The sequence below is a fragment of the Euprymna scolopes genome, chromosome 17 (assembly GCF_053919585.1).
Source record: "Euprymna scolopes isolate OS-2025 chromosome 17, ASM5391958v1, whole genome shotgun sequence".
Lineage (NCBI taxonomy): Eukaryota > Metazoa > Mollusca > Cephalopoda > Sepiida > Sepiolidae > Euprymna > Euprymna scolopes.
Genome location: NC_136498.1, coordinates 3,200,013 through 3,221,579, shown reverse-complemented (window position 1 = coordinate 3,221,579; position 21,567 = coordinate 3,200,013). Strand labels below are relative to the sequence as shown.

Below are 21,567 nucleotides of genomic sequence, written 5' to 3'. Positions count from 1 at the left end.
AAAAAAGAAGAAGAAGTTCCTCGACTCATTGCAGGAATTATGCACTGGAAATTAAGAGAATCTCTGTCACGCTCGTCGTCGACATGATGAAAAACGGAGAAAAGAAAAGGGCGGGTCCAGTCGGCAACCAACAGTCCATGACTCCATATCTTCGTTATCATGTCGTCGATGAGTATTTTTTGCTGGTAGCAGACGACAGCAGTAGCCATGCTTGCCACGCAACCGAGCCGACACAGCGGAGCCGCACTTTACTCGTTCGGCTTTCTTCATCTTATCAACAACAACAAGCCTATCCGTTCCGTTCACATAAAAATGCAGACGGACTATTCGCGTTTAATTGATTTTTAATTGAAAAAAGAAAAAGAAAACAAAGATAACAACAAAAAAAGAAAATCACGTAAAAAAAGAAGAAAATAGATTTACCTTTATATATATTTTTTAAAAGTAACAAAAAAAAAAAAAAATTATTAATGTTAAGTTTGTTCATCCATAATATTAGCAATTCTAAGCAGTAATAACAAAACACACGATAACAATTAAACAATTCGATATATGGATGACCGAATGGATCATATTATTGAATCAATGGATTATATATTATGGATTGACCCTTCCCCCATATGATGTTTTACTTTATTAAGTTGGTATGAGAAATTAATATCTAAACAAGATAATGTCCGAAGATAAATGATACAACATAAGATAAATAAATAAATAAAAAGTTCGCCTTCTTTCTTAATTTTATTTTTTATTCAATTATTTTCACTTTTTTCTTCCCTCAAAATTGGTCTTAAATTTTCTCTCTTTTTTATTTTAACTTTTTTATCCCCCCCCCCCGCCCAAAAAACAATTCTGAGGTTATTTAGCAGCTTCCCACCCACTTGTAGCAACGTTAAACATGAAGTAAGTTTAAAGTGTGGGTGTGTGTGTGGGGGGGGGGATTCTAACTCCACCCTCTCCAACCTACTCACTCTGGGCGAGCGCAAAATTTGCTGTGATCAGGATAGTATTTCAAGGTAGGGTTATCTGAGGCGACTGTCTTTCAAGTGAGGAGACAATGCCAGGGAGGATGGCCTCTTAACAACGAAAAAAAAGAAGCACACCATTTTAATCCACGTGTAAACCAAACCAGTGTAAGTCAGGCATGAACAGGTACTACAATTTGATCGCTATGAGAAAATGACTTGAGAACAAGTTTAAAACGAGACGTTGTCTAAAAAGCAAGTTCCTGTTTACTTACCTCCCTACGAGAGCAGAGTTGGACACAATGCCGGTTTTTAATGTGGGGAAACTCCAGCTCCTGGAAATGGGGCACTCTGAATAAGAACAAAACTCAAAATTGTCTCAGTCTAGAAGAATTTCTCCTCCACTGACCGAGGACAGAAAAGGTGAAGTGTAGTCAGAGAATTTTAGCCGGTTTAGTTTTTTTTTTTTTTTTTTTTTTTTTTTCGCTCTTTCTTCTTTTCGTTTAGTTTTTTCTTTTTGTTTCTTTCTTCTTTTTCTTTCTTTGCAAATTTTTTTATGGATATTAAAAAAAAAAGGGATTTAAAAAAGATATTTTTGGTAAATTACCCGATTGTATTTTTAATTTAAACAATTGATAAATAATAAAAATAAATAAATAAATAACAAAAAAAAACATATGTAAGTCATGTAAGTGAGAGAAACGTTATATATATATATATATACACGTATACATATACACATATACATATACATATATATACATACACACACACACACACGAGAAATGGTCGCGCATTTTTTGTTTTTTCCACATATACAAAAGCCATTGTTTTAATCATTCATTTTTTTAATGGGATTTTTAGTTTAAATTTAGCTAATAATGTCAAGAAGTACCGCTTAATTTATTCTAAGTACTTAACTGATTAATAATTATTACGTTAATTATTAATTAATAATTATTACGTTAATTATTAATTAATGCTTACTGCAAGTCTCTTCAACCAGAAAAATCCGGCAGTTTTAAAAAAGGTAATTCTTTTCACTTGTTTTGAAATCTTTTTGTGCTACTTCTGCAGTTTATGAACCGGAACCGTGCCATTTTTTTATTATTATTATTTTTTTTTTTTAGATATTTCTAAATTAAAAAAAAAATACCGTAAAAATTTAACTTATTAAATTGTTAAGTGAAAATCCAGAATAGTTAACAAAGCCGAACAATGGATTAAAAAATAATATTATTTCAACACGGCACGTAAACTGCGGAAGTACTCATTTTTGTCTAGGTGTCTATTCTCCCGATATGACACTAAATAAAACTTTTGTATTTGCATAACAATTTCGGTCTGCAGAAATTGGAGCATAATTCATTAATTAAAATATTTTTAAAAACCGAACTTAACTTCCACAAAAAAAAAGGTGTGGAAAAAAAACTTAAAATTTTTTTTTTTTTTTTAAAGAAAAGGTAAATTTTTACCTAGTTTCCACCTTAATGTTTTCGGTACTAGTGCAGTACTGCAGTGGCTGCAGTGCACTTATTGATCCGTGCTGAAATAATATCGTTATTATTTAAAAAGTCATTCTTAACATGGGGAGAGGAGAGTTTTTTGTACCTATTCTATACTTTAACCTTACAATTGAATAAAAAAACATAACACTTTAATTAAACTTGAAAATGTGATTTAAAAAAATAGCGCGGATCAGTAAGTGCACTAGCACCATGTTTTCTTTTTAAATGACAACTTGTTTTCGGACATGCTGAAAACGAAGACTACATTCCACAAATAAGTAGTTTTCCGGATATTAAGCAATGTCATGTCTTATGTTATTGTCGGTGGCCATTTTGGTACGCGCGAGCGCACGTGTAAACGAAACCGCGACTGACAAATCGAGTTTTACAAATTTATTCGTTTTCAGCATACCCGAAAACCCACAAAAGTCGTCATTTAACAGAAAGATGTTAAGGTGGAAACCAAGGAAAAATGTACCCTTTCTTTTGTTTAAGATTTGCATTGAAAACGGTTTCATCGTTAAATAATATTTATTTAATTATTTTCTGTTATGTTTAAGGCTGTTAACACACAAAAAAAACTTTGGACTTTGGTACAATGCACACTCCTTGTATTTTTTCTTTTCGTCTTTTTCATTTTTTTTCAACGGATTATTATCGACTGCACACTAATCTACCATAATATATATATATATATATATATATATATATATATATATATATATATATTATTTGTAAGGAGGAGGTGCGCAGTTTCTAATACAACGTTCTAGTAAATCGATCGATCCCCCATATTGGTACTACTCGCGCGTAAAAATTAAATGCACGCATGCGCGAAAACAAACATGACGACTAGTGAAAACATACGGAATACAACGGATATCATTGCCCTTAGATTAATAAATGAAAAATTCCTTTATATAAGACGGGCGTGTGTGTGCTATCATCGAGTGATTCCAATAGGTGGATCGATTTGTCAGTCGCGGTTTCGTTTATACGCACGCGCGTCGAAACTGCGCACAAGCGTAGTTTCTCGGGGTTGCGTTTACACGCAAAAGCGTGCGTATACGAAAACAGTCACCAGCAATAAAATAAATGAAAGTGCTTAATACCCGGAAGACTACTTATTTGCGGAAATTTTAAATGCAATATTCGTTTTCAGCATACCGAAAGGTCGTGATTCAATAAAGGAAAATGTTAAGGTGGAAAGAAACCAGGTAAAAATTTACCAAATAAAGAAATTGAGCGCGTGTACAATTTAGCATTCTCTGGCACTGAATTATTTTCATGGTCAGTTTTTTGCATGCCCGCATTGAATTTTCATTTTAAGAAAGTTCCATCCGCGGCAAGGAAAGAGTTATAAACGGTCTTCTGAATTTGTTTGGAAATGTTAAGGTACTTGACAGATCAATTTTTCAAATATGTGGTTTTCAGCAAAAACAGCAGTACTTAATTGTCATGTCGAAAATAGTAATATATCCATAAATTATGAAAATTCATCAACTAGAAAATTATTTGGTGCTTGCGTACTTATTAAACCGCGCTATTTTTAAATAGTATTTTCAAGCTAGTTTTACGATATCTTTTTTTATTACGTTCATAGGTGAAAGTACAGAATAGTTAAACACCGTCCCTATATTAAGAATGTCTTTCTAAATAAGGTTATCATTTCAGCACGGTTCAATAAGTGCATAAAGTATCAATTATTTATAGTTAAAAGTAATTTTTACGGAAAATAGGCGCGAAACCTACTTTTGCTAAATGAAACCTAAAACTCAATTTAGGAAAAAAAAAAAAAAAAAAAAAAAAGTTGAATAGAAGTTTCAACAATTGTTTTTTAATTTTTATTTATTTTGGTAAATATAGGGATACGCTATAACAGAACACCGACCACTCTAATTTTTTTTTTTTTTTTAGAGGTAATCGAGGTCGCTGACAACGAATCTGATAATCAAACCGTCGCAAATTTACCGTTTGCTGCATGGTATTGAGGGACTATTTTCCGCCATTTTACAGCTTCTGTTTACGCTATGCGCGAGCTCGCGGTAACATAAACGATGACTGTTGAATGTGCCTTCACGTAGTAAACTGCCTTTTCACATGCCGTATGAATCTTTTGTGGAACATTTAAAATTATATGAAAAGAAGAAAAGCACTGCAAGTGTGTGTGTGTGTGGGGGGGGATAATGTCAGAAAGTTCAATTTTTCTTCTTTTTTTTTTCATTGGCGGCCAATTCAAAATTCGAAGAAAGGTTGTCTCAAACAAAATTTTAAAAAATACATTATAACGCGCCGAGATTTACCAATAAAATAGAGGAGGCGGGGTGGGTGGTGTTGGGGCGTGTGCGCGCTTCAACACCCCCTCCCCCTCATGTATACAGAAAACAGTAAAATCTAAAAAAAAATGTTTAATGGTAATCGGTAAATCTCAGCGCGTTATTTCCGGAAAAACGGTTAATTAAACCGCAGAAAGCACCTGTTAAGTCACACAAGTTCTCTAATTGACCCTCCCCCCATAAAAGAACAAAAACCATAAAAATGTTTGGTGCTTATGTTTTTGTAAACCGTTCGTGAAAACTGTTTAAAATGCATTAAAAACTACGTAAGATAGAAAAAAAAATTCCCCAAAAGTACTATAATGTATTTTTTAAAATTTTGTTTTAGACAACTTTTTTTTCGAATTTTGCATTGTCCGCCAATGAAAAAAAAAAAAAAAAAAAAATTGTAAATTCTATGTTCTGAAAAAAAAAAAAAAAGAAAGTCTTTCCGACCTTTATCGCCCCCACACACTTGGAGTGCTTGTCTTCTTTTTCATATAATTTTAAATGTTCCACAAAAGATGTGGAAAGACAGTTTACTACGTTAAGGGACATTCAACAGCCGGCGTTTATGTTACCGCGCGACCGCGCGCTCGTGCGTAGCGTAAAAGGAAGCTGGAAAATAGTCCCTGGGTTCAGGGGGTAATACCATGCAAACGGTAAATTTGCGACGGGTGTTTGATTATCAGATTCGTTGTCAGCGACCTCGATTTCCCCTAAAGAAAAAAACAAATTAGAATTGTCGGTGTTCTGTTGTAGCGTATCCCTATTTACCTTTATTTTTGTTATGGTAACGTTCTAAATTAAACATTTAACTATCGTTAAGGTAATGGTAATTTCTATAAAATTATTGGATGTCTAGTTTTCGAATCTTTGGTTTTGTTTTACAATCCACAGAGATTCGAAAAAGTTGTCAAAAAACAAATGTATAACAAATGAATGTTACCAAAGGCAAGATAAGTTACTCTTCTACCTAACTGGGTACATATTTAGTGTTTTTACATAATATAAAATATTTATTCGGCGCGAAAAACAAGCGTTTTTAAAGGGTAGGCGGTCATTTTTTTCTTCTTGTGGTCGCATACCCTTTGAACTTTCTTGTTTTTCGAGCCGATTAAACATTTTACATTTTAGTAAAAAACACTAAAAACCTGTCCAGTTAGGTAGAAGAGTAACTATCTTGCCTTTGGTAACATTTATTTTATTTTTTTACCACTTTTTGAATCTTATAAAACCTAATAAAATTATTTTAATTCAATAAATGTTCAAATAATTGTTTAATTTTATGCTACTGTGTTAATTTGTTGTTTGTTAAAATTGTCGAAAAATCGATTTTTTAAACATGTTTTTGTAAGCAAAAATATTACGTGCGATATCAAAAAATAGTAATTTATCTAAATATTACGAAAATTCATTGAGTATAATGTTATGGTTGAAAGTAATTCTTATAAAAAAAGGGGGGGGTGCAATTTTTTGTAGATGTTTCAACATAGGCAAGATTTTAATTGCAAGGGACATAACTCAGAGGCTAAAATGCTGGCCTATAGCGATATTTTTTTTTTTTTTTTTACTAAAAACACAATAGCAGTTTTTCTACTCATTAAAATTTCATAATATTTGAATATATTACTATTTTCGACACAACACTTTATTAAGTAATATTGGTTTTAGTTATGGCGGCATATTTTAACAACTCGATCTGTCGACTCTACCTTAACAAGCACTATCAATTTAATGGATTTTGCTTTGAATTTGTTATGCAAAACAAATATTTTCGGAGAAATTCTTTGAAAAATTTTAAGAACTTTTTGAATTGTCTCCCCCTGTTCCAAATGGAAGTCTTCAAAAATGAAAACCAAAAAATTGTCATCAAAATCCGAAATGCGCAAGTGCCATTACTTTTTCCTGGCACAAAACAGGATCAGAGTGTAGTAAATGTTCTGATGCTATACAAGTGAATAGAGGATGAACCCTTCTATACTAAGGTAATTTTATTTTTGCATACTTTCAGCATGTCCTTTGTGAGGAGCTAGGTGTATCAGAATTTTTGTAGGAATTTTTGGTAAATTTATACAAACACCGTGACAGCGAATTAACCCTAACCCTAACCCCTAACCCTAACCCTAAACCCGGTATTATTATACAAACACCGTGACAGCGTTAGGGTTAGGGTTAGGGTTTAGGGTTTAGGGTTAGGGTTAATTCGCTGTCACGGTGTTTGTATAAATTTACCCTAAACCCTAACCCTAACGCTGTCACGGTGTTTGTATAATAATACCGAATTTTTGACACCCCTAACACGAAACTGCGAATAAAATATAAAAATCTCATAATTTCTCTTTTAAAAGTGGGTTATTTATTTTCTTTATGGATTGTACTTCCAAAATAAAATATTAAAGTTGTTTTAAAAGTAATAGAAATATTTTTTTTTTATTTTTTAAGAAACAGTAATGAATTTTACGAACTCAATATTTTTCCATTTTTAAACTTTAAAAATCTATCAAAATTTTTCTATCGATTCTATTTTTACGATATTTCCAGGGTCAATGTGAAATTTTATGTTCTTTCCAATAAACCGAATATAATATTTTAGACAAACTTTTTTTTTAATTCACGCCACCCCCTCCCCATTTTCAAGTGTCTATTAAAAAGTAAATAATTAATTTACTCACCAAAGTTTTATATATCACAAATTGAAGAGAAAAGGTCAATAAATAATATATTCAAATTTAAAACAAAAAAAGTAGTGTTTTTTAGAAATTTACCTGTAAAGTTCGAAGTTTTAAACTTTTTTTTTTTTTTTTAAACCACGTTATTTTATTTATTTATTTTTTTTTAATGAAACCTTGGTCCTTGCTCCTTTAATCGAAAAAAAAATAAAAAATAAAAAAAAAATAGCGCTTGAATTACATTTTTCGATGAGTTATAAGTTTGGAAAGATGGAGTGGAATTATTCACTATTTTTCACAAAATTTCTGACATACCTAGTGAGGAGGCTGAGGAGCTGGTTTTCTCCCACATTAAAAACGACTTTGTGTCACATTTTGCTTTGGTGGGGAAGCAAATAAATGCCTACTTTTTCATCAGTATTAAAGTTACGTTATAATTTAAATTTGGATTATTAAGTGAACGCCAAGTTTTTAAATAAATAAAAAAATTAAAAACATGACTTTTATAAATGGGGACGATTTTTTAAATTTAAAGTTTATTTTGTTTTCAGCATTTATTATATGCATTAAATCACTTGGGATGCTGATACATTAGTACGCCAATCGATGCCACTTGAAAGGATTCTTTCTGGAGACTTGTTTTCAGCAAAATAAATTCGGTAAGTATTTAAAAAAAATTTTTTTTTTTTTACTTTTTATTTTGGATTAAGGTGTTTTAAATTGAAGAAAAATGGGTACTTTTCTTTCTTTTTTCCTAACATTTAAAATTGACTTTCAAAATACAGCATTAAAAGAAGTGAAAAATTTATTTCACCAAAATTCGTAAGGTGTTTCTGAATATATTTTCTGTGCTTGTGCATGCTATGAAATATACTAGTTAAAAATAACATGAAATCTTTATAAATTGTTGTTATTTAAAAATATTAGCGTACACTGAAAATGACCTAAAATGATCAAGTATTTTTGTAAAGAAATTAAAAGGTTTTAGTGCAGAATTCTCCTTGTATGAAAAATAAAGAAAATTCTGTATGATGTATGTACCCCATGATGAAGTGAAAAATTTTTTTTTTTTTAAATCACGTAAATTGATCAACTAATTTTATTTTTAAATAAGAAAATCATTTTTTAAAGGATTCATGGGATTTTGTAGGCATTACAACATAAATCTTGCAAGTTTGACTGGAGTTATCTCCCTTTTTATTTATTTATATTTATTTATTTATATCTATTTATTTATTTATTTATTTTTAGATTTTCAAAAATGGCAGACAAGATACCCAATCTTCAGTTACTCCTAAAATTTGAATTTCTAATTAGGTTGGTGCAAAAATGTTGTTTGACATTCGACTTCAAAAGATCATGACTCAAAATAAACTTTACTAATCGAAATAAGAACCATTAGAATCAACATTTTTGCCAATGAGAAACAAGTTTATTTATCCCATTAGCATAGAAAACCCAGAAGCGATGGAGTTGTTGAAGGGCAATTCTGCATCATCTCAGCTTTTGAAGCATTTTTTTGTGCAGGAAGTTGTCGAGATGCTTGAAAAAGTGATAATCGGTGGGCGACTGGTCCGGTGAATATGGCGGATGAGGCAATTTTGTATCCCAATTCGTTCAGCTTCTGCACGGTCAGTTGAGCAAAACGCGGCCGAGCGTTGTTTGGTCCCTTCATATTGACCAATCTTGGGCACATACGTTGGAGCTTCTGGTGCATTTCGCCAATTTGTTGATAGTACTTCTCCACCGCAATCTTCTTCAAGAAGCTGTGATGGATGAGACCGGCTGCAGACCACCAAACAGTCACCATAACTTTTTTGGGGTGCAATTTCAGCTTCGGGAAATGTTGTGGGGCTTCTCCAGCATCCAATTACTGTGCTAAACATCACTGGTTCTTGTAAAGGATCCACTTCTCATCACACGTCACAATCTGCTTGAGAAATGCGTCGTTTTTCTTGCATAAAAGACACCTCAAAACGATTTTTTGGGATTATCATTCAATTCATGCAGCACCCATTTATCCAACTTTTTTGATTTCCCTATTTGCTTTAAATGACAAACGACTGGTAAGTGTTCAACTTCGAGTTCAACAGCAACTTCTCGTGTGGTTTTGTGATGATTGGCTTTAATTAAGGCTTTCGAATGTTCGTTATCAACTGCAGTTAGCCGGCTGTGACTGTTTCCATCTTCAAGGCTCTCATCACCATTGCAAAATTTCTTGAACCTTCGTTGTGCCACATGTTCATTGGTTCCTGGGCTAAATTCATCACTGATATCACAAGCTATCTTGGCAGCTTTTCAGCCTAGTTTGAACTGGAACAAGAAAATCGTGAGGATTTGAATTTTGTCCATGCTGTCGAAAAGCCTGTAAAAAAAAAAAAAAAAAATGAATGAGGAGATTGAGTAAGGTAACAAATAACACACTTTGATAGTGAAAAATGCGTTTCAAAATGGTTTATAACGTGCCTATATATATCAAAATGGTTTATAACGTGACTATATATATCAAAATGGTTTATAACGTGACTATATATATCAAAATGGTTTATAACATGACTATATATATCAAAATGGTTTATAACATGGCTATATATATCAAAATGGTTTATAACATGGCTATATATATCAAAATGGTTTATAACATGACTATATATATCAAAATGGTTTATAACATGGCTATATATATCAAAATGGTTTATAACATGACTATATATATCAAAATGGTTTATAACATGGCTATATATATCAAAATGGTTTATAACATGGCTATATATATCAAAATGGTTTATAACATGACTATATATATCAAAATGGTTTATAACATGGCTATATATATCAAAATGGTTTATAACATGGCTATATATATCAAAATGGTTTATAACATGACTATATATATCAAAATGGTTTATAACATGGCTATATATATCAAAATGGTTTATAACATGGCTATATATATCAAAATGGTTTATAACATGACTATATATATCAAAATGGTTTATAACATGACTATATATATCAATAAATGAATTCAGAAATCATTTCTAAAAGTAACATGTGAGAAAACGATATTGTTAATAAATGGTTTTGCTTTTTAGTTTACAACATTGACAAAAGTTAATTGATTTGTTAAGGGTCCAGAGAGAGAGTAAGGGGAAATGGCACAAGAAACAATTGGGTCAAATTTCTTAAGGTCCCACTAGCATGGGGGGGGGGCATCTGTTAGATGGAACAGATTTAATCCAAGATGACAGCTAAAGTTTAATACCCTTAACCATTTTGAAATCATGAGTTATCTGACTTTGCATTAGGATCAGATGATAATAGGATAGAAAACAGGAAAATGTTCAATGTTGGTTCGACCAATGACATCAATTAATACATCCTCATTTTCAAAGCAATTATTTTTTAGTTGTTCTTATATAATAAATAATTATTATTGATCCATACAGAATCGTTTTCATCCAATTTATTTCTTCATATTTGTGCCTTATCATTCACAAAATATCACTTGATTTCAATAACATGAATGGAGGCCCATTTAGAACCGTAACAAGGATTCATAGAATTGTCTTGGGACATAAATTTCCAAGAGACCCATTAAAATAAAATCCCAGAGTCTGTTGATTCCCCAAATTAAGGGAGAAGAAAAAGCTGTTTTCTAGGTTGGCAGTATTTTGCGTGAACAGTTGGCAGAGATGGCGGAAATTTTCTGTTTCTATGTCTATCCTTGTAACCATGTCACTAGTAAGGGTGCTGGAGGTAAACATTTTATCTGGGCTGACGTTATCCGCCTGTTAGTCAGGGACCTGAACCTTGGATTAACCCCTAAGGAGGCTGTCCTATCAGCAGGTGCAAAGTACTGGGGCTGCTGTATTGCCATTTGGTGAATGGATTCTGGACCATGAAGTAGCTTCTGGTGGGGTCTCTCGATGACATATTAGTGGGTAATTGTTACGGCTTTACCTTATGTTCTACAAAAAAAAAAAAAAATTCTTTTCTTTTTCTCTCTTAGTTCCCCTCTCTGTTCTGCTCTAAGTAAATCTGACGACCTAGTCCACAAATTCCAAAATTCCATCATGACAAGTTTCAAGAAAAAATACATGATTAAACCCAGTTCTTCAACTTCCAATGCAGAGCCCCACTACCATGTCTCCTTCTCCAACATCAGGGGTCTACATGCTAACCTTCCAGAGGTTGAAACCCAATTACAGGAGACTAAACCAGACCTTTTATTTTTAAGTGAAACTGGCATTGGACAAGCTATTTCCCTAGAAGAGTTTGCAATTAAAGGATACTCTAACTTAACTTCTAAATCTGACCCCCAAGGTCGCTATGGGCATGTGCCTATATAAAAGATGGCTTTCCATGTGGTAGGGACATCTCCAGGTAAGATCCTAACTTACCCTATATGTGCTTCCGGATTGCATTAGCTCACACTACTGCATTTATATTTACTCTCTATCGCCCCCACAACAGCAGAGTTACTATCTTTAAAAGCATATCTGAGAAAATTGACCAAGTCTTATCTGCTTATCCTTCAGCTAACATTCACGTATGTGGAGACTTCAATGTTCACAATATCGAATGGTTGACCCACTCAAACAAGACTGATGAGCAGAGATTCTGTCATGATTTCTCCATTGCTTATGATCTCACTCAGATTGTTCACGAACCCACCCATGTGCCCGACAATGACGGCCAGTATGCAAGTCTACTAGACCTTTTTCTCACAACTTGCCCTGAACTATGTTCAGTTTCTGTTCTGTCTCCTCTTGGATCTTCTGACCACTCTGTTGTATCAATTAAGATAAAAATGAAATGTAATAAGTCCCCAGACGTACCTCTCCATCGTACAGTATATCGATACACTAAGGCTGACTGGGATAGTTTCCGTACATTTATATCGGATCTACCTCTGTGTTCCATGTTTAAAAAGGATGTGTCCTCTATAGTATCAGACCTGACGGAATGGTTAATTGTAGGTATAGACCGTTTCATATCCTCAAAAAAGTTCCAGCAAAAACCTAACAGCCAGCCATGGTTTTCTCCAGAATGTGCTGCTGCCATTACTCACAGAAGTCACTTTTTTTCCAACATAATAGATGTATGGAAACTAAAGCCGCTTTCAGGACTGCCAGCAACCATTGTAAGAAAGTAATAAAGAACGCAAGATGGTTGTATGCTCAATCTGTTAAGTCCAAAGTAGCTGAGCAGCGGCTTGGTTCCCACCAGTTTTGGCAAATAGCAAACAGAATCCTGAACAGAAGCGTGTGCTCTATCCCAACTATCACCAATGGACCCGAGGTAATCTCGTCAGTATCAGACAAAGCCAAAATCTTTGCCAAGAACTTTGCAGCTAATTCTGCCCTTTGCGACCAAGGCCATCAACCCCCAATATTTCCTCCTGTATCAGAAAACACGCTATGTGATATACATATATCTGTACGTGATGTTGCCAAGCTAATCAAAAACCTTGATTCCAGTAAAGCAACTGGCCCTGATGGTATTCCAATTATAGTACTAAAAAAAACTTCAACCAGAACTGGCGCCCATACTTATAAAACTATTTAGACATTGTCTTAAGGAGAATAGCTTCCCATCACCCTGGAAAATCTCATCAGTATGCCCTGTATTTAAGAATTCTGATGATCGCTCATCCCCCTCTCAGTACAGGCCAATAAGTCTCCTGTGCGTCATGAGTAAGTTGCTGGAATCTGTTGAATACAGAAGTTATCAACCATCTCAACAGAAATAACCTTCTTAGTGACACTCAATATGGTTTCTGTTCTGCTAGATCTACAGCAGATGTGCTTACAGTTATATCTCATAGGATTAGCAAATCTCTCGATGGAGGCAACCTTTCTAGGGCAATTGCTCTTGACATATCAAAGGCCTTTGATAGAGTATGACATAAAGGTTTACTTCACAAGATCTCCAGCTACGGTATAGCTGGAAACGTCTTAATTATTAAATCATTTCTTTCTGATAGGTTCATAAGAGTAGTGGTTGATGGGCAGAAATCAGAAGCTCACAGTATTAATGCTGGAGTCCCTCAGAGGTCCATCCTGGGCCCAACTCTCTTCCTGATCTACATTAATGATCTTCCAAATCACATCCTTTCATCATTTGTAGACATTTATGCTGATGACACTACCATTTATGGTAGCACATCTAAGACAGTAAACGACCAAGTTCTCTCCGATTCTTGAGCATGTGATACAATGGGGAAAGGAGTGGCTGGTTACTTTTAATTCATCTAAAATCAAGCTTCTCTCTTTACATCAGCAACATTCTGATCCACATCTGGCATCAATTGAAATGAATGGCTCTCGTCTTCAGGAGGCCTCCAGTTTTGACAAGCTTCTGGGTTTGACCATTACTCCTGATCTTAAATGGAACACATACATCAAATCTGTTGCCAAGGCCGCTGGAAAAATGGTGGGATCTTTCTATCGATCCAGTAGATATCTCACTGCTAATGCAATTCTCTATCTATATAAGAGCCAGGTACGTCCAAGGATGGAATACTGTTGCCACATCTGGGCAGAAGCTGCTAGAAAGGACTTGTCCTGCCGTAATAGAGTTCAAAATAGACTTTGTAGTCTCGTATGAGATGTCCTTTTCTCTTCCCTGCAACCTCTCACAGAAGAGATGTTGCGAGTTTGTCTCTGATGTATCGTTATTTTCATGGAACGTGTTCGACTGAGCTTCAGTCTATGGTCCCCCCTCGACAAACTTTCACAAGAAACACTCGTCTAGCTGAAAACACTATCAATAATTCCCCCACTCTTTATCTGTGCATAAACCTAAACGTAGATTCCATGAACAAAGCTTCTTTCTTAGAACTGCACGCCTGTGGAATTGTCTTCTGTTTTCCTGCTTTCCGGCTGACTACAATATGGTTGTCTTCAAGTCTAACGTAAATAAGTTCTTGATGAGCCGTTCCATATAAGTTAACAAATTTACCGAATTTTCATTACTAATGATTACTATATTGTCCAATTTCTACTGTACACTCTTTAACTCTTATCCTTGAGTGGCCTCTGGGCGTTGATAATGCCTGTGTAAAAAAAAAAACAAAAAAAAAACACCACTGCAATTAAATGTGTAATCACTAAAATAGAAAATTGTATGTTATGCAAGCCCATGAGATTATTACTAATAGTATAACAAGTTATAAAATTGTAAAAGCAAATTAGCAGGATTGTTGAGGTGAGATTGTTTCCAGTATTCATTGGGTTTGGAGGGAAAATTCTAGCGAGTGAAAAAATTACTTCAGAAACATGCATGTCTGTGCGTCTTGAACAGTATAGTTGTTTAATAATAGAAAAAACAATGGTGATGTATAGTTGATTTTTCTCTTTCAAATTAACTTTAATTTTTGCCATTAGTATGCAAATTAGATGGTTTGCATAAAAGTAAGCCATTTAAAGAACGGGGAAAGTTCGTTTTGAGGAAAGTGAACCATGCATACATACTACTTTGATGCATTACTTATCTACTTGAGTCAACACAGAAAGCAAAAGGAGACAAGTAAGACCCGTGGAAATTTCACAGAATAAGAAATATATTTAATCAACAAATATGGTTTAATATTTTTCTGTCTAGTGTAAAAAAAATATTTTTTTGGACAGAAAAAGCAATAACATGCAGCAAACATTTCTATGAAAATATTGTCCATTGTATTTTAAATATAAAACTGACACAAATGAGATAAATTAATAAGTACTAATACTCAGAAAATATTGTGCTACATAGTTCTATACAAATAATAAAATCACAATTTTTAATTTAATCCTTTAATCCAGCACCTATGTTCCTTTTTTTTTTACCCTGTTTCTTTCGAATATTCCCTTTTTTTTTTTTGTAACATTTTGCTGACTTCTTTCATTGATGGAGAACAGCATGTTGAAACAATGATCATTATATTATTATATTTGAAAACGAGGCTCCATCAAAGTGAGGTCACTCTCATACCCTTGTCAAGAGTTGCCAGATTGGCATTTTTAAAAAAGAATTTCATGAATTTTGCCTTTTTTTTTTTTTTTTTTTTTTTTTTTTTTTTTTTTTTTTTTTTTTTAAAGCAGTTTGATCTTCAAAAATTGTATTTGGCCTTTTTCAAAGCATAATTTATTAAGGAAGGAACATGCAGAATATTATTAAAAATTATTTTTTTTATCGTGTTATTTACTAGTGGATTAAGAATTCTATAAACAAGTAATAAAATTCCATAGATAAACATGTAGGAAAAAATTAATAATCAAGAGAACAAAAAAGCAAACAACAAACATATAGTCTGCAGACAAACAAACAAACAAATTAGAAATTGTTATAGAATTATGAAATTAAACTTATGGCAAGTAAGTTGCACAGAAACTTATTTTACTCCTGTCAAGTTAAATTTAAAAGCAACTTTTACAAAGCGTTTAGAATCGTGAGAAAATAGATATTGAATCTTGCAATTGAATTCCAAATCATGAAAATTGTCAAGTCTGCAAAATGGTATTCTGAATGAAGCAGTCTCAAAGAGCAACTGATTTCTAAACAATGTCACAGATATACCCACTTTATAACAATTTTTGTAAGATTTTCTGCCGGTTGCAAGAACTTTGGCAAATATTGATGTAGATAAAGTTGTATTACAATAGAACAAGGCCGATAGCCATTAGTCACGTGCTCTCGTGTAATGTGTGAGTGTAGGATTGACATGAAATTCTTAAAGATAAACTAAAATGACCGAAAAATAGGCTGAAATGACTTAAATAAATAAAAAGTAAATGACTTAGAATGACTTTAATGAACTTAAAGATGAATTGAATGACCTTAAGAATGACTTGAATCCTTAAAAAATAACTGGAACCCTTCAAAAACAACTTGAATGATTTGGAGAATGACTTGAATGGCTTTGAGACTGACTGGTTGTAAAGTGGGTGATCATTTTACATTAAATTAATACAGAAAAGTGATCCCCACTTTATATCACAAAGTTACAAACATAAGTACAGCATGTAGTAAGAACAGATACTACACTTTAAGATATTAAATCCTTTATTCATGTTAAATATACAGTGAAAATCAACAATGAACAAAAATCTTAGGCACAAGGGTGGATTGTGGGAGTCGTTGGTAATCCTTGTCACTCCAGAACTAAACAAAATCAAAAGTTTCTCCCTGCTAGTATCTTCTTTCACTATAATACCGCATTCACCCTTTCATACTGGGGACGTCCTACTTAACTCCCAATTCTTTAAAACATTTTTTATTGACGTGTAAAAACAAAAAGATGACAATGAAATGGTACAATAATTCATTTGTGTCAAGGGTGGGGGGGAAAAAAAAAAAAAGAAAACAAAAAGTGATTAGTAGGACCCTCCCAACCCCGTCTAGTTGATAGACTGCCCGTTCCACTAGGTTTGTAAAAGGAAACTCGCTTCTGCGGGTCAGTCTCTAGGTGGGGATGCCCTCTAGATGGGGGTGAATGGAGAAAAGAAAATTTTGTGTGTAAGGAATGGGGGTTAGTTTGTATTTCTTTCTCTCCAAGATGGGTGAAATTTAGAGGATGGGGTGAAAACAGAAATTGCAAGTAGGAGGTGGGGGGTATCTTGGAGGCTTCCTAATCGGGGAGGGATGGAACACACACTCAGCTAGCTGAGAAGCTACTTGTTTAATTTTACTTTATGAAACTGCGCGTTCCACACCTAGGCGGGGAACACATATTCAAATTTGGCTCCTCTTCGTACACGCAGACTTGCTACATGTATCCATCTTCTGTCAAATGCCACGCGATGCAGCCTTCTTCTATCATATCTGATCTTCACCCGTAGTTGGTGTTTAAAGAAAGCAATCGAATCCTGATCAGAAAAAGACACCGTCCCCCCCCCTCCGGCAACCTTGCAGACACGACGTCCAAATCACCGTTCTCGCCACGGCCAGGATCGTAAGGTAGACGATTTGTCCAATAGCAGCCTCATGTTGTCCACGACATTGGATATGGTAATTGGGCAAGGATGCTCAGGATTGATGCGAGCCATCATCTCGCTGGCATACGACTAGTACCGGCAGAGTTCGCGGCAATCAAAGAAAGCATAATCAGTCGTTTCTATGGCCGTTGTCCCACAACGGGGACAATCAGGCGACTCCAAAAACCCGGAACTGCATTGTATGTTGTTGAGTGGAAGTGCATTTCGGGCCAATCGCCAGGTCAGAGAGAACTCCGAATTGTTCAGATGACTTGAACCTGGCACCCAGCTCCAAGCGGAACGAATCGCGCTCTGCTGCCAACCCAAACGCGCGCATAGCGGGTCATCGGCGCCCCCTTCACTAGATCCGTCCAGCTGAAGAGCGCCGGGAGGTTGGCGTTGCCACTCCAGGTGCCCAACCACAGTCCTACCGACTTGCTGCGGTTTATCTTGGTCCCTGTAATTCTTTCGTACCAAGCGAGCGCCTCAGACACGATCTCGATGTCTCTGAAGCTCGACACAAAGACCGTGACATCATCGGCGAACCACCGGGTGTTGCAATTCTGCGCAGGGCCGAATTTGCCTCTCCACGTCTCAGCTTGCAGAGCAGGTGCTCCAAAGCCAGGACATAGAGCAGGGGCGACAGCAGACAACCCTGACGAACCGACCGAGAGATAACAAAGGGTTTTGAGCGCTTTCCGTTGACTTGCACAACGGCTGTGGGCTGTCGATACATCACGGAGATCCACTTGAAGAAGTCTGGTTTAAAACTGGCGGCTTCTAAGACAGATGCCAAGAAACGATGGTCGACCCTATCAAAAGCTTTGGACTGATCTAAGTTGATCAGCGCGACTTCGGTGTCGTCATCTATCCCTCCCTCTAGGATTGTGCGTATCAAGTGCAAGTTGTTTTGAATTGATCTCCCCTTCACAGCGTAGTTCTGTTCCGGTTCAACCAACTCACCGATAACAACCTGCAGCCGATTCGACAGAACCTTGGCCAAAATCTTCAACTCTGTGTTTAGCAGAGTTATGGGCCTGTAATCGTCTAACTCTTCCCCACCATGCCCGTCATCTTTCCTCAGCAATGTGATCACTCCCCTGGTGACTTGCCCCGGGGTGGATCCCTGAGCAAGCCAATGGTTGAACACATCCATCAGAAGAGGCAAAAACATGGGCGACAACCTCAAATACAGTTCGTATGGCAGACCATCGAGTCCAGGCGATCTGTCACAGCTGACCTGCTTCAGCGCAGTAAAAACCTCCCACTCCGTCACCCGGCCCTCGCAACTAGCCGTTCTAGCCACCTTGAGGCGGGGAAAGTCAGCTAAATAGTCGCTAATCTCAAGGACTGGGAGATCGGGCTACTGCATAAAACGCTCCTCGAAATGTTCTCGAAACCCCTCGCAGATCTGCCGAGTTGATTCCAGAGTGCATCCATCCGGATGTCTTACCTTTGCAATTTACTTGTCCGAGCCACGCCTAGAAATTTCACGGCGCACGTCAGTGTTGCAATTGACTGCTTCATTGCCTATCTTTCTATGCCTAGCTCTGACTACTAGACCTTCATAACGCTCGCTATTCTCACGCAGAAGGTCCTGCTTAGCTAGTTTCTGACTAACCCTATCACCCTCCCCCGTAGCCCAGGCTAGCTTCTGCTCTAGCTTCTTCTTCATCTTGGCCTTATCTAGTGCGAGGCGCTGGGCATACTTGTCGGAGAAGGTTTTAATTTTGGCTTTTAGCCCTACCCAACACTTACTCCCGTGCTTTTTGAATTAATTCTATTAGCTTCTCTTGGAAGTCTTGTCTCTCCAGAAAGGAGGTGTTTAACTGCCAGTGAGCCACTAACTTAGGCCTATTTCCTAGCTTCAGCCAGGCCATAACTAGTTTATGGTCCATCTGGCCTAGCCAAGTGAACGTGGGACAACATAAGAAGTCTACTTCGCCTCTCCTAACTAGCATCCTGTCCAAGTAAGTGTTTGGATAGGAGGAAATGCTATTGGTCCACATCCACATCTCCCGCCTCGGATGCTTGACCCGAAACCTGTCGACCAGACCGCATCTAGTCATCAGATCAGCCAGGCTGGACTCACACCTCTCCGATCCTCTAGCATCGCCTACTACCTTATCTATCTTGGGGTCTAAGATGGCGTTCCAATCCCCCATTAGCACTACCCGCTTCTGACAATCTACAAACGTGTCAAGCTGGCTTAAGAATGAGACCCTCTCACGAGCAGTGCTGGGCGCATGAATTGCGATCACCAGAAACACAAAATCTTTTACAGCAACATCGGCCACAACCAGCCTGCCACCACATCCCTGTGAACAACATCGACTGTCGCCGGCAGGGTATATTTAACCAGCACGGAAACTCCCTTCCCCCGTGGGCTGCCATATACTGAGAAAACTTCAATCTCGGGCCAGCACCTGACAGTCCACAGAGGAAATGAAATGCGTCTCCTAAACCGCAGCCACATCCACTCCCAGGGATAAGAGGTCGTGCCGGAGGTGAGCCACCCGACCTGATGATCTCAAGGCCCTCGCATTCAAAATAGCCAAATTCAAAGCCATGGTACCTACCTTAGGGTGTGTCACACTCTGCTCCGAAGTCAGCCCAGGAGAGGACGCCGACGTTATGTTCCATGCTCAAGGTGGTCAGGTTTTTCATATCCTGACCTTCTCTCGCAATGCCGCCGACATACAAAGGATAAATTAATTTTATGGCCCTGTAGAGTGACGGATGGACCAACACTGGGACCCTTCCCTTGCATTGTTTTGACAGTTCGTCAAGAGAAGGGTCATTTTTCTTAACTAGTTTGATGTCCGGAAGCGCCTCTTCAGCGGCCTGCAGCCTTGTCCACAAGTTGGTCTTGCAGGCCTCTGGAGTTCTGACAAAAGTTATTAGGAGCGGGGCGTCCAGGAAATTTGAGGGAATATTTACATCTTTCCCCTCTATCTGTTTGTAATCAAGCAGATGTTTTAAGTTTTTCCTCTGCCGATGGGAAATGTCTGTTGCCACAGATAGAGGGTCTACATTACATAGTTCCTCGGAGGCAAGGGCTTTTAATTTGGTTGATCTGCGAGAGGCAGAGGAGTCTCTCCCTTCCCTTGGTTCATTCTTTTCCTTTTCTTTTTGGGGTGGTGGCTCAGTTTGCATTGGTGTGGGGACAGGTGTTTGTATGGTGCCTGGTGTTGGTGCTGGTGTAGTGTCTGGTGTTGGTGCAATGTCTGGTTTGGGGGTGGAAATGGATTTTATTGTTGGGGTGGTGTATATTCACAGGGAGTGGGGGCCACTTTTTCTTCCCCTTTTCTTTTGTTTTTCTTTTTTACTCTTTCGAATGAACCGGGAAGGTTGAATTCTCCCTCTCACTTGCAGATTCATCCTCAGTGAAGCAGTCTTTTCTCCGCTTGATCCCCGTTTCGATTGGTGTGGGGACCGTTGGTTGTGTCTGCTCCTCTAGTTGCTGCTGCAGCTGTTTTTGTTGCTGCTGCTCTCGCTGGTGTTGTTGCTTTTGCTGCACTTGCTGCTTTTGCTGCTGCGGTAGTTGTTGTTGCTGCAGCTGTTTCCGCGGCACGGCTGCGGTGGCTGTTGTTGCTGCATTTGCAGAGGCTGTTGCCTCAATTTTTGGGCTGATGGTGGGACGGTGGCGAAAGGGATTATGAGCTTCTGTTTTTGTCTCACTACCGTACTCCATTCCTCCCCCTTGGCCTCCTGGGTGGTTTGGGTTTTCCTTGGAGCTGGGTTTGGTGCCGCGGTTGCAGGGGTTGTTGCCGCCTGTTTTGGCGCGGGCGCTGCCTCAGGGGTTGTGACCACCTTTTGGGTCGTTTGATTAGGGGTTACCCTTTGGGGGCAGCTCCTAGCCATGTGGCCCGCTTTTGGCATAACCAGCAGTGCGGACGACGGCCCTCCACCACTACCGTTATGCTGGCGTCCTTGTATGTCAGCAGCGCTGGTATCGCCCAAACACCCTCTCTCTTCAGCCTCATTGCTATTGTGTAGCAGCCCAGGTGAGTCCTAGTTTTTGACCGTACTGGGGTCACCTGTTCCATCTCACCATACTGGCTGAAGAGGCATCCTAGCAGTTCCACAGGTATTTGGGTTGGCACATTAAATACCTGCACCCGAGTCCTTCTCTTGCCCTGGTATTC

General features: G+C 37.1%; 1 protein-coding gene across 2 annotated transcripts in view; it reads left to right on the top strand.

The window, feature by feature from the left end:
- The first annotated feature begins 1,777 nt into the window (after nt 1–1,777).
- The window catches only part of LOC145296652 (GTP-binding protein Di-Ras2-like), a 563,663-nt gene continuing 543,873 nt past the window's right edge, over nt 1,778–21,567 (top strand). The window contains exons 1-2 of one of the 2 annotated variants that reach the window (XM_080142586.1): nt 1,778–1,995; nt 8,012–8,119. The gene's annotated coding sequence lies outside the window, so the exon portion shown is untranslated. The remainder of the gene's footprint in view (nt 1,996–8,011; nt 8,120–21,567) is intronic. The other variant, XM_080142589.1, reaches the window with a different exon arrangement.